Genomic DNA, 10,302 nt, shown 5'->3' with positions numbered 1-10,302 from the left:
GTGTCGGACAGAAAGACTTGGTTATATCCAAGATTTGTGCAAATGATATTGGATCATGCTTATCCAAATTTGATTAGAGATGAAGTAAATGATCTGTTGGTGTTATCACACATGGATAATGATTCGATTAGAGCCTTAGCCAAGTATCATCCAAAACATCCAGAGCCGACTAAATCTGCTGAACTATTTGGAGCCATCAAAGATAGTAGCTATCAGGATCCTGATCCTGAGAATCATGAGCATTGGAGAAATGAGGAAGAAAGAAAAGAGAAAAGTTATGAAGAAGAGCTGAAGATCCTTAAAAGTTTTATTTCTAAGAGAAGTGAATGGTTCTTGAAAGAAGAAAAGAAGAAGTCAAAGAAATCTACTCCTACTGTGAAATCAGGCGAAGAATCTTCTTCACAACCGAAAAAGAAACAAAAGAAAGCAACTCCAATGTCCTTGGTTGATGAGCCTGATGAAGATATCTCTGCTGCAAATGTTGAAAAGGAGCAAGAAGTGGCTGCTGCTGAAAATATAGAAATTAATGCAGAATTGTTTACAACTGATACAGATTTTGTTGAAAATGTTGTGCAAACTGTTACGTCTAACATTCAAAAAGAGAAAGAAAAAGTGATTGATGATATTGAAGGTGATGACGTGAACAAAGACACGACTAGTTCTTCCAGTTCCTCAGATGATGAAGTTGTGGATGAGGTTGAACGTGAAAGAAGGATGAGAGAAGAGGCAGAGAAAGAAAAGCTGATTAAGAAAAGAAAGAGGCAAGAACAGGAGGATGCTCCCTATGTTCCATCACCAGAGCATGTGACAGGATCTCAATCAACTCCAAAAGTTAAAAGAAAAACTGGTGGTCGAAAGAAAGCAACTCCAAAGATAAAAATGTCCAAGAAACCTAAGAAGGTTGTGCAGAAAAAGCAACCTTAAGTAGAACATCAAAAGCCTCCAACACCTTCACATGAACCTACACCTCCACAATCTCCCATTCACCAATCTCCACCTAGACAACCAACACCACAACAATCACCAAGACAACCTACTCCTCCATCACACTCAACACCACCCAGACAACCTACTTCACAACGACAACCATCTCCTCTGTTTCAATCAACACCACCTTCACATCAACCATATTATTCTTCGCAAGATCTCTTTGGCACATCTCCACTCACCCAAGCACAACCTGGTTCTTCAAGTAGAGGTCTTCCAATACCACAAGATAATCTGCTAGATGTTGATTTCGACTTTGCAAACAATTCGCAAGTGCTGAAATTGGAAAAGAGAATTGAGGATGTGATAGCAGAGAATAAAAAGTTGGCGGCTGAATGCAAAAAGATTGCTGATAGAGAAAAGACTCTTGCTGGTAAGGTGCAGAGGTTGGAAGGTGAAAACAAAGTGTTGACACTGAAAATTGAAGTTGATCAGACGGAAATCGACGTTTTGAAAGTTTGAGTGTCTGAATTAGAAGAAGAGAAGAATCGTCGAGAGAGTGAAAATGAGTACTATAAGTTGAAGAATAAAGAACTTATGGCTGCTAAAGCGCTACATGAACATAAGTTCTACATGCTGAATAGAGTTGTGGAAAGTATGTTAGAGACATCAGTGGAACAGAAATATGAAGAGTTGAAGTTAGAAGACCTTCGTGCAGAACGTAAAGCAGAATTAGAAAGGCAGATGAAAGATAAGGGTAAAGGGGTGGAAGGAAGCTCTGAAATGTCTATTGTACCTTCAATGGTGATAGATAATCCTGAGCCTATATCTGCAGTTCCTGGCATAGTCGAAGAAGAAATTCCATCGCCTAAATTAATTGGTGGCGAAGATGAAGAGGATGATGAAGATGATGATGAGGATGAGTTTGTTTATTCTGCGAGCAGTCACACTCTAAAGGTAATGATGATGATGATGCAGCAGGAGGTTCAGGTGTTAGAGTGACTGATTCCTCAAAAGAAAAAGTCGTTGAAGATCTGTTAAACGACACAATCAATGAAGAAAGTGGTGAAGCTGAAGGTAAGGGGGAGTCGAGTAAGACTCAGATTGTAGAGCATCATGAGCCTTTGTTTATGAGTCTAGATGCGTATAAAGAGGTGCTTAAAGATGTAAACCCTGAAATTCCCTTCGACTTTGAAGAGGATTTAGAATCGTTTGATATCAATAAACATCAAGATTATAAGTATGATTATGTTGAAGATGCTGATATCTACGATAGAGTTGAGGTTGAAGAATGTTCAGATAATGAAGAGGTTCCTGAAGATACTTCAAAACTTCCAACATTAATGGAGTTCTTTGCTGCTGAAAATAGAGATGAATTACGTTAGAAAGTGACTGAAGCGATGAATGATAATGTGTTTGAATGTTTGAGGAAAGAAGCTGGGCAGGAAGGCCAAACTAATGTTGATAAAGAAGGTCAATCGAAAGCTGAAGAAATTGATCGTTCTAAATGGTTTAAAGATTCTCATGAAAGAAAATTCAAGAGGCCGCTGAAGTTCTTCCAACGAGATCGAAATGTTTCGCTTAGAGATATTATTAGTTGGGGTTTTCTTCCACAAGTCAACTATTCGAAGAGAATATGGGGTCCAGTACATTGCACGTTTATATGACATAATGTCATTACCGTGGTGGGACATTGATGAATTAGCAAAAGTGAGAGTCTTGGAGTACAAGGTGAGACAGAATGATACCGCGATGTGGGGCTACATCAAGTATGAACAATTGAAGCCATTTCGAAAGTGGAAGCCTCATCGTCCAAAGCGTGTTCAGAGAATTGATCCGGAAACTGGAGCTGTAGAAATTATTCTGAATGTGAAGCCTCCGCGTACAATGAAGACAATTCCGATGCCAGAAATGGAGCAGGAATTTTATAAAGGCTTTATTGATTGGGTTTACAGTTGTAGGACGACCGAAGCAATAATCACGTACAGAGCTGGTGGAGAGCTGAGGGATATTCATGTTTACGACCTGATGTGGTTAGTTAATTGTTCAGCGAAAGACATTGAATGTCTATTCATTCACAAGATTCGCTACTCTCCAGCAGATAAAGAGCAAGCTCTTCAGTTCCAACGTGTTGTATCACTGTGTGTTCAGAAAGGTATCAACTCAGAAAGCAAGTGGACATCTTCATGGTGGGCGTTAGATGAGAAGATGAAGAAGAAATCAAAACGTGAACGTGAACGTGAGAATCGAAGAATGGAAGAGAATAGAGGAAAGTTTATGAGACAACAGCTTGAAGAAGAAAAGGCATTGAAGAAAAAGAATGAAAAGATCAGAGTTGCGCTAAGTAGAAAGCCAAAACAGAGGGAAGAGAAATACAGAGCTGTTCAAAGACCCAAAGACCAAGACTGAAGACTGCGGCTCTATCCAAGGGGGAGTTTGTTGGTGCAGTATGTCTAAAGCCTATGTCTTAAGTCTAGGGTCTTAATATGTCAAGTTTGTATAGTCTAGGGGTCAAATATGTAAAGTTTTAGGTTGTTTATTGCCTGTCCGTTTGAAACGTGTCCGTTTGAGTTTCAAACGGAAGGGTATGTTGCTTGGCCGTTTGAATCTGTGCTTGTTATTTCAAACGGTCAGGATAGCCTATAAATAGGCTTGTGTGCTTTTCATTTCATACGGTCAGACTTTGAAGTGTACTGTTACTCTGCCGAATTTTCAAGTCAAAGTGAATGAAAAGCAAGTAGTTAAAGTATCTGCAACGTATCTTCATCTATTTTCTACTCTTTCTTACTAATTCTGCTCTGATTGAGTGTTTCCGCCACTCAATTAGTGTGTATTGCTCAAATTGACTCATTCTAGAGATCAAACTGATCCTACATGTCTAAAATGTATAAAACTTACCAAACATTATTTATGTTGTTAAACAACTTCTGGACAAATATCATGTCAAAACTCGATAGTTAAGACATCGAAATAATTTCTGCAAGTAACGGAACTGTTGCTGTCAACAACTAATTTATTGACAAAACATCCGCAAAAATCTCGTCGAACAACTTTAAAAAAATCGATAAAAATTACGAAGCATCCTTTATGTTGTAAACCAACTTCTAGTCAATTACCGTGTCAAAAATCGATGGTTAAGACCTCGAAATAATTCCTGCAAGTAGCGGAACTGTTGCTGTCAACAACTAATTTATTGACAAAACATCCGCGAAAACCTCGTCAAACAACTTTATAAAAATCTATAAAAATTACTAACCATCCTTTATGTTGTAAACCAACTTCTGGTCAAATATCGTGTCAAAACTCGATGGGTAAGACCTCGAAATAATTTCTGCAAGTAGCGGAACTGTTGCTGTCAACAACTAATTTAATGAAAAAACATCCGCGAAAACCTCATCAAACAACTTCATAAAAATCTATAAAATTTACTAGCCATCCTTTATGTTATAAACCAACTTGTGGTAAAATATCGTGTCAAAACTCGATGGTGAAGACCTCGAAATAATTTCTGCAAGTAGCGGAACTGTTGCTGTCAACAACTAATTTATTGACAAAACATACGCAAAAATCTCGTCGAACAACTTTAAAAAAATCTATAAAAATTACTAAGCATCCTTTATGTTGTAAACCAACTTCTGGTCAATTATCGTGTCAAAACTCAATGGTTAAGACCTCGAAATAATTTCAGCAAGTAGCGGAACTGTTGTTGTCAACAACTAATTTATTGACAAAACATCCGCGAAAACCTCGTCAAACAACTTTATAAAAATCTATAAAAATTACTAACCGTCCTTTATGTTGTAAACCAACTTCTGGTCAAATATAGTGTCAAAACTCGATGGTTAAGACCTTGAAATAATTTCTGCAAGTAGCGAAACTGTTGCTGTCAATAACTAATTTATTCACAAAACATCCGCAAAAATCTCGTCGAACAACTTTAAAAAAATCTATAAAAATTACTAAACATCCTTTATGTTTTAATCCAACTTCTTGTCAATTATCGTGTCAAAACTCTATGGTTAATTTACTATTTTACTCTTTTTTTACAACCATCATGGTTTTCATCACTTTCACTTGTTCCGACTCATATTATTCACGTCGGAACATCAAAATTCAATTAAGGATTTTTCTCTATTTATTTTCAATTCACATACTATGTATTCTATAAAATAAAAAGGGTGTAAGCAGTTACTTACCTTGCATCCAGTTATACACTTTTCCGCGTACTCAATCCGTTTGACCCGCTTCTTTCCCAAGCCTCCATGTAGCTCGTTAAGCGCCAAACTATCGTCATCATTTACAAGGTGGTTAGATTAGTCATTAACAATCACGACTATTCCACCTTACTTATTTTCTATAAAATTTATCATTCAATCTTATTAATGGTCAGTTTGACTTTCAGAAGTCAACTGTTCCTTTTTAATGTATGAAATACACAATTGAGTTCAACGAACTCACTTTAGCATTTATTCGACTATTCAGTAGTCGCTATTTTTAGGTAACTAATTTAACCACATTCATCAACATAGTTGACATACATCATCTAATCATCTAATTATATAAAACTCGTTATTTCATTACGCAAATTCTACGGGTTCCATCTATAGGTGAAACCCATTTCATTATGTCATTAGGCATTCATTCGGTTACCTATCCAAGTCAAGTTCTATATTCAACTAATTGATATCATGGTTTCAAACATTCATATTCATGAAAAATTTACCATTTTTCTTACAACGTTCCAAAAACCCATCTCAATTATGTATGATCAAATACTCAAACTAGGAATTTGTTTAAGTATCTTGCATCAACTATCGAATATGATGATTTCTAGCATAAACATATCATCATCTTCCTTATTTAGTCAAAACCCACTTAGCACATACAAGAGTAATTATCAAATCCTTAGTTTTATCACTAATTCTTCTAGTTTTCAACTAGGGTTTTGCTTCTAAGCCTGAATTCAACACAATATCACCCATACATTCAACATCCATTTCCGAATTTTGATTGTGAGTGTTCATCATAGATTTCAAAACATCACCAAATTACAAAATTTGACATACCTTACGATCCTCTTGACTTGGTGATCGTTTATACGTGTTCATGCACCTGATTCGGGCTAGATTTGACCTTCAATTTGATGCTTTTGTTGAAATTAGGGTTAGACCCCTTTTGTTTCTCCCCTGGTCGATCGAATTAGAACACACATTGGTGTGTGTGTTTTAATTTTTCTTTTATAAATGTTTTAATTAAAACATTTTCCTACTTACCCACCTTTAGTTCCTCATGTTTTGTTTTGATATTAAGTAGGCCACAACCTACTTATTTCTAGTAACATTCCCTCTTATTAACTAGGTTAATTATTCCTAGTTAACTTGATGGGTTCGGGAAGTCAAAACCCAATTTGTTCTAAGTCCCGTTAATTCGGGCCTTTTACATACTTTGTTTTCTCAAAGTATTTATCCTCCTGTTAATTAATATCAAGTTTATTTATTTCAATCCTAATATTTACCGGGTTAATTTTTACCGCTAACGGTATTTTACCCGTCAATACTATTAACGTGGTTTGATTACTGATGTGCTAAAAGAGGTGTAACAAAAACAACTAAAATTAACCCTAATCTAGACTCTCTAAGTTTTAAATTTATAAAACAAAGACTCTCTAAAACCTAAACCACACGACCGGCAAGTGTACTGATCGATGCAATATAGCCTAAGGAAGTCCGAGTATTGAACCCAAGAGACTGTACTAAATTACGCTAATGACTCTATCTAGACTTAGACTGACACAGACTTTAATTGTTTATTTGATGGGGGGTTTTCTAAATATCCTAAAAATATAATAAAATACTAAACTAGAAAAATCAAAGAAAAGACTAAACACGAATGTGGACGAAGACTTTGACCAAAGGCGATGAAGACTACCTAGGCTAGACGCAAGTTTAACTCAGAATGGATTTCTATTCGATAATTTTTTGGTATGGAACCGGGATCTTTAAATGCTAAATCTATTAAGATACCAACTAAGCCCCTCAATCTCTCTCAAGGTGATTCTTGTGGCACTACCTAGGCTGTTACGCTTACCGGTTTACTAGATTTCCTCACAGTACTCTTGTTTCTTGAATGTTCCTAAATAAGACAATCTACCTCACAGCGCGAAAGTCTAAGGCAACTATGGATTTTAATCTTGGTTTAATAGACAAGAGAATGTTTAAGACTAGACCAATTCTTAGACCTAGCTATAAACCAAACCGAGACCTATTAAAAACCTCGAGCGTCACAGCGACAAGATTAGCAGAACACTTGATTTTATTAAATTACCGAATATTACTTCTAAGGTTACTTACTATATTTTCACCCTAAAGGATTAATGATCTATTACGTGATATAGACACTCACCTAAATCAAGAATCCTAGCACAACCCTATTATGTGATGAAGACCGTCACCAAGGATCATACGAAGCAATAAATAGCGATAAAACAAATATCAAGCAAGCATATACACCAAGTTAAAATTCCATAGCTTTTACAATACAAGAAAATCCATAAACCACGCCAAGAACCGAATAAAAATCCAAACTTTATTTAAACTTTTGTCATGCCTAGGTAATTAAAGGTTTTTAGCCAGAAAACATGATCAAGAACATAATCAAAATCATAACAAGGTCTAAATTTATCGTGTTACACATAAAACGAACGAAAACGAAAGATTAGGATAGTAAAACTCGTAGTCTTCACTCCTGAACGCTCCTGGAGTATACCCAAATGATTCCTTGCTTCAAAGTGCTCCCAAGATCTTAAATCAACCTTCAAAAGTGCCTTCAAACTCCAAAATTCGTATATGTTCCGGCTGTTAAGGATCATGATAATTTATAATCTTTCAAACCCTACTAGCCGTTGCCCCTTTGAGTGATGTGCACGTTTCTGGTCTTCACGCGGCCCGTGTAAGTTATAAGGCCAAGCTTACGCAGCCCGTTTCAAGGCTGCTGTTTTAAACACATAACTTAAGTTCTAGCAGCCCGCGTACATGTATGTGTTAGCTTACGCGGCCCGCCTGGACTCTCCAGAATCAGTTTTTTCGCATGTTTCAACTTCCGAACTTCCGATTCTCGACCCGACACTTTTACTTCGTCATATTTTACTCCTTTCCTGCACTTTCAGCTACAAAGACCTGGAAAACACAAATAAATAAAAATATATACATTCTACGCTAAAAACGGGACAAAAACGAATATCTAACGACTAAAACGGGCGCGAATAAAGATGTATTTTACAATACATCAAATATCCCCACACTTAACTTTTTTTTCGTCCTCGAAAAAGAATTATGCAAACGGAATCATAATCGGAATAGTCGATCGGGCCAAAGCTTATATTAATTTATTAAAATCGAAACTCGTGTTAGCCGCGATTGCAAGTATAATGGTCCTCTTAAACCCAACCCGGTTCCAAGCCCTTATCATGCGATTTTAGTTTCAAGTTCGGTCAATCCACCTAGGGTCTCACGCTAAGAATTGCAAGTCCACCTAATCCCCCCTCAAGCTTATAGGACAAAAGGAACCACCACTCGGTTATTTCCTAACCGCCTTATACCAAGATCAAGAGAGTTTAAAATCAAATCTATTCTTTGCATTTTTTTCATTTTTTCTCATTTTTTTTCTTTTACGAGCGTAGACGTTGGTTTCCCTAACCCAGAGGCATTCCGGCTGTAGAGTCGCTATCCCCAACCACAGATTACATAGGCTTCGGTACTTTTTTATTTATTTTGCAAGGTCAATTTCACACACTCTAGTGGTAATCCGGCTGTAGAGTCGCTATCCCCAACCACAGACTACATAGAATGGCTACTTTCATTTAGTTTCTAGCTCGTTTATTTATTTATTTTTTCATTTTTTCATTTTCCACGAGATAATGACCAAAAACTCTAACGATCTTAGCTTATAACGGCATCCCTTATACTATTTTTGGCGGTTTCAATTTCCCCACTCTCCCTAGATGAGAACCCACTAGTAGACCGACAATTAGGTAATTTTAAGATCAAAGGAACCCAGAACCGAATCAAGCCTAGCGGCGCATCCCAAACTAGACACAAGCAAGATTATTTATTTTCATATTATTATTATTTGACCCCGATCAAAAACCCGACTTTTCTATCATTTTCCGCTTTTATTTTGCAAACTTCTTGTTTCAAAAGACATTTTCTAATTTTTTATTTTTTTTGGATTTTTGAAATTTTTAATTTTTTTTTTGTATTTTTTAGACTTTTATGACTCAAGACTCTACTAACTAGACACAAGTGTCCCATCCCCACACTTAAATGTTGCTTTGTCCCTAATGCAAGGATGAAAACACGACTCCTAAAAACCTAAAAATCAAATTAAATAAATAAATATACAAATATACAAGTGGAACGACTTAGCTGAATAAATATGTGAGACTGTCAGTATGCCAGTCGATACCACACACGCCCTCCAATCCAAACGCGCTCAGCAAACTGTACTAACTCGGACACGTGAACGGAAGTGGCAAAGACAACGACCTAAACAATCATATCAACCAAACAAACATAATATATCCCATCATGTCATAAGTCACAATCACATCAACGTATCAACCAACCCCCAAAACCCTACTAACCTGTTTAAAATATCAGTACAGACCAAAATACGATGATTAAAACAGCATAAATAAAAAAACACAAAAGATATAAGCTCCACAAACACTGCTGCAAATCCTCAAACTAGCATCTACTCCTCATCTGAGCCCTGCTCCTCATCAGCAGACTCCTCCTCCAATGGTTGCCAAGATGGTGGTGGCGGTAACTGTAAATGATCAAGAAGAACCTGAATACCATCCCGCATCTCATGTCTAGCATCCTGCACCTCCTGCCTAACATCCCTCATCTCCTGCCTAACCTGCTCCACCCTATCATACAAACTCTCCAAAGTCAACGGATCTGGCCTCGGCTCTCTAATGGGGTAAACATGAGCTGGCAACTCCCGTCTAGTGCGAGGAACCTGATAGTGAGTAGGGATCGTGGCCTGTCTCGCGATGTCAGCCTCTGATCCTGGAGGTGGCAATGGTATCTCCGGTAGTACTGCTGACCATGCTGGCGGCTCATCAAAAGTAATAATGCTAGCCTTCTGGAAACTAAATAATCCCATCAATGACGGAGGCGCACCAGCGTGCATCCTCTCAGCAGGATAATCAACAAACACCTCCAACCTCTCAGCTAATATAGTAATATAAGGCCCTCCGAACAATCTGGCCTTTACTCCTCCTTTCTTCGGCCTAACAAACGACCCTGCCAGTATACTCGCCAGATTAGTTGGCCTCCGCTGAACCATACACATAAGACAGAACAGGCTATG

Source organism: Helianthus annuus, chromosome 9 (genome assembly GCF_002127325.2).
Source record: "Helianthus annuus cultivar XRQ/B chromosome 9, HanXRQr2.0-SUNRISE, whole genome shotgun sequence".
Lineage (NCBI taxonomy): Eukaryota > Viridiplantae > Streptophyta > Magnoliopsida > Asterales > Asteraceae > Helianthus > Helianthus annuus.
Note: the sequence above shows the minus strand (reverse complement) of the source record.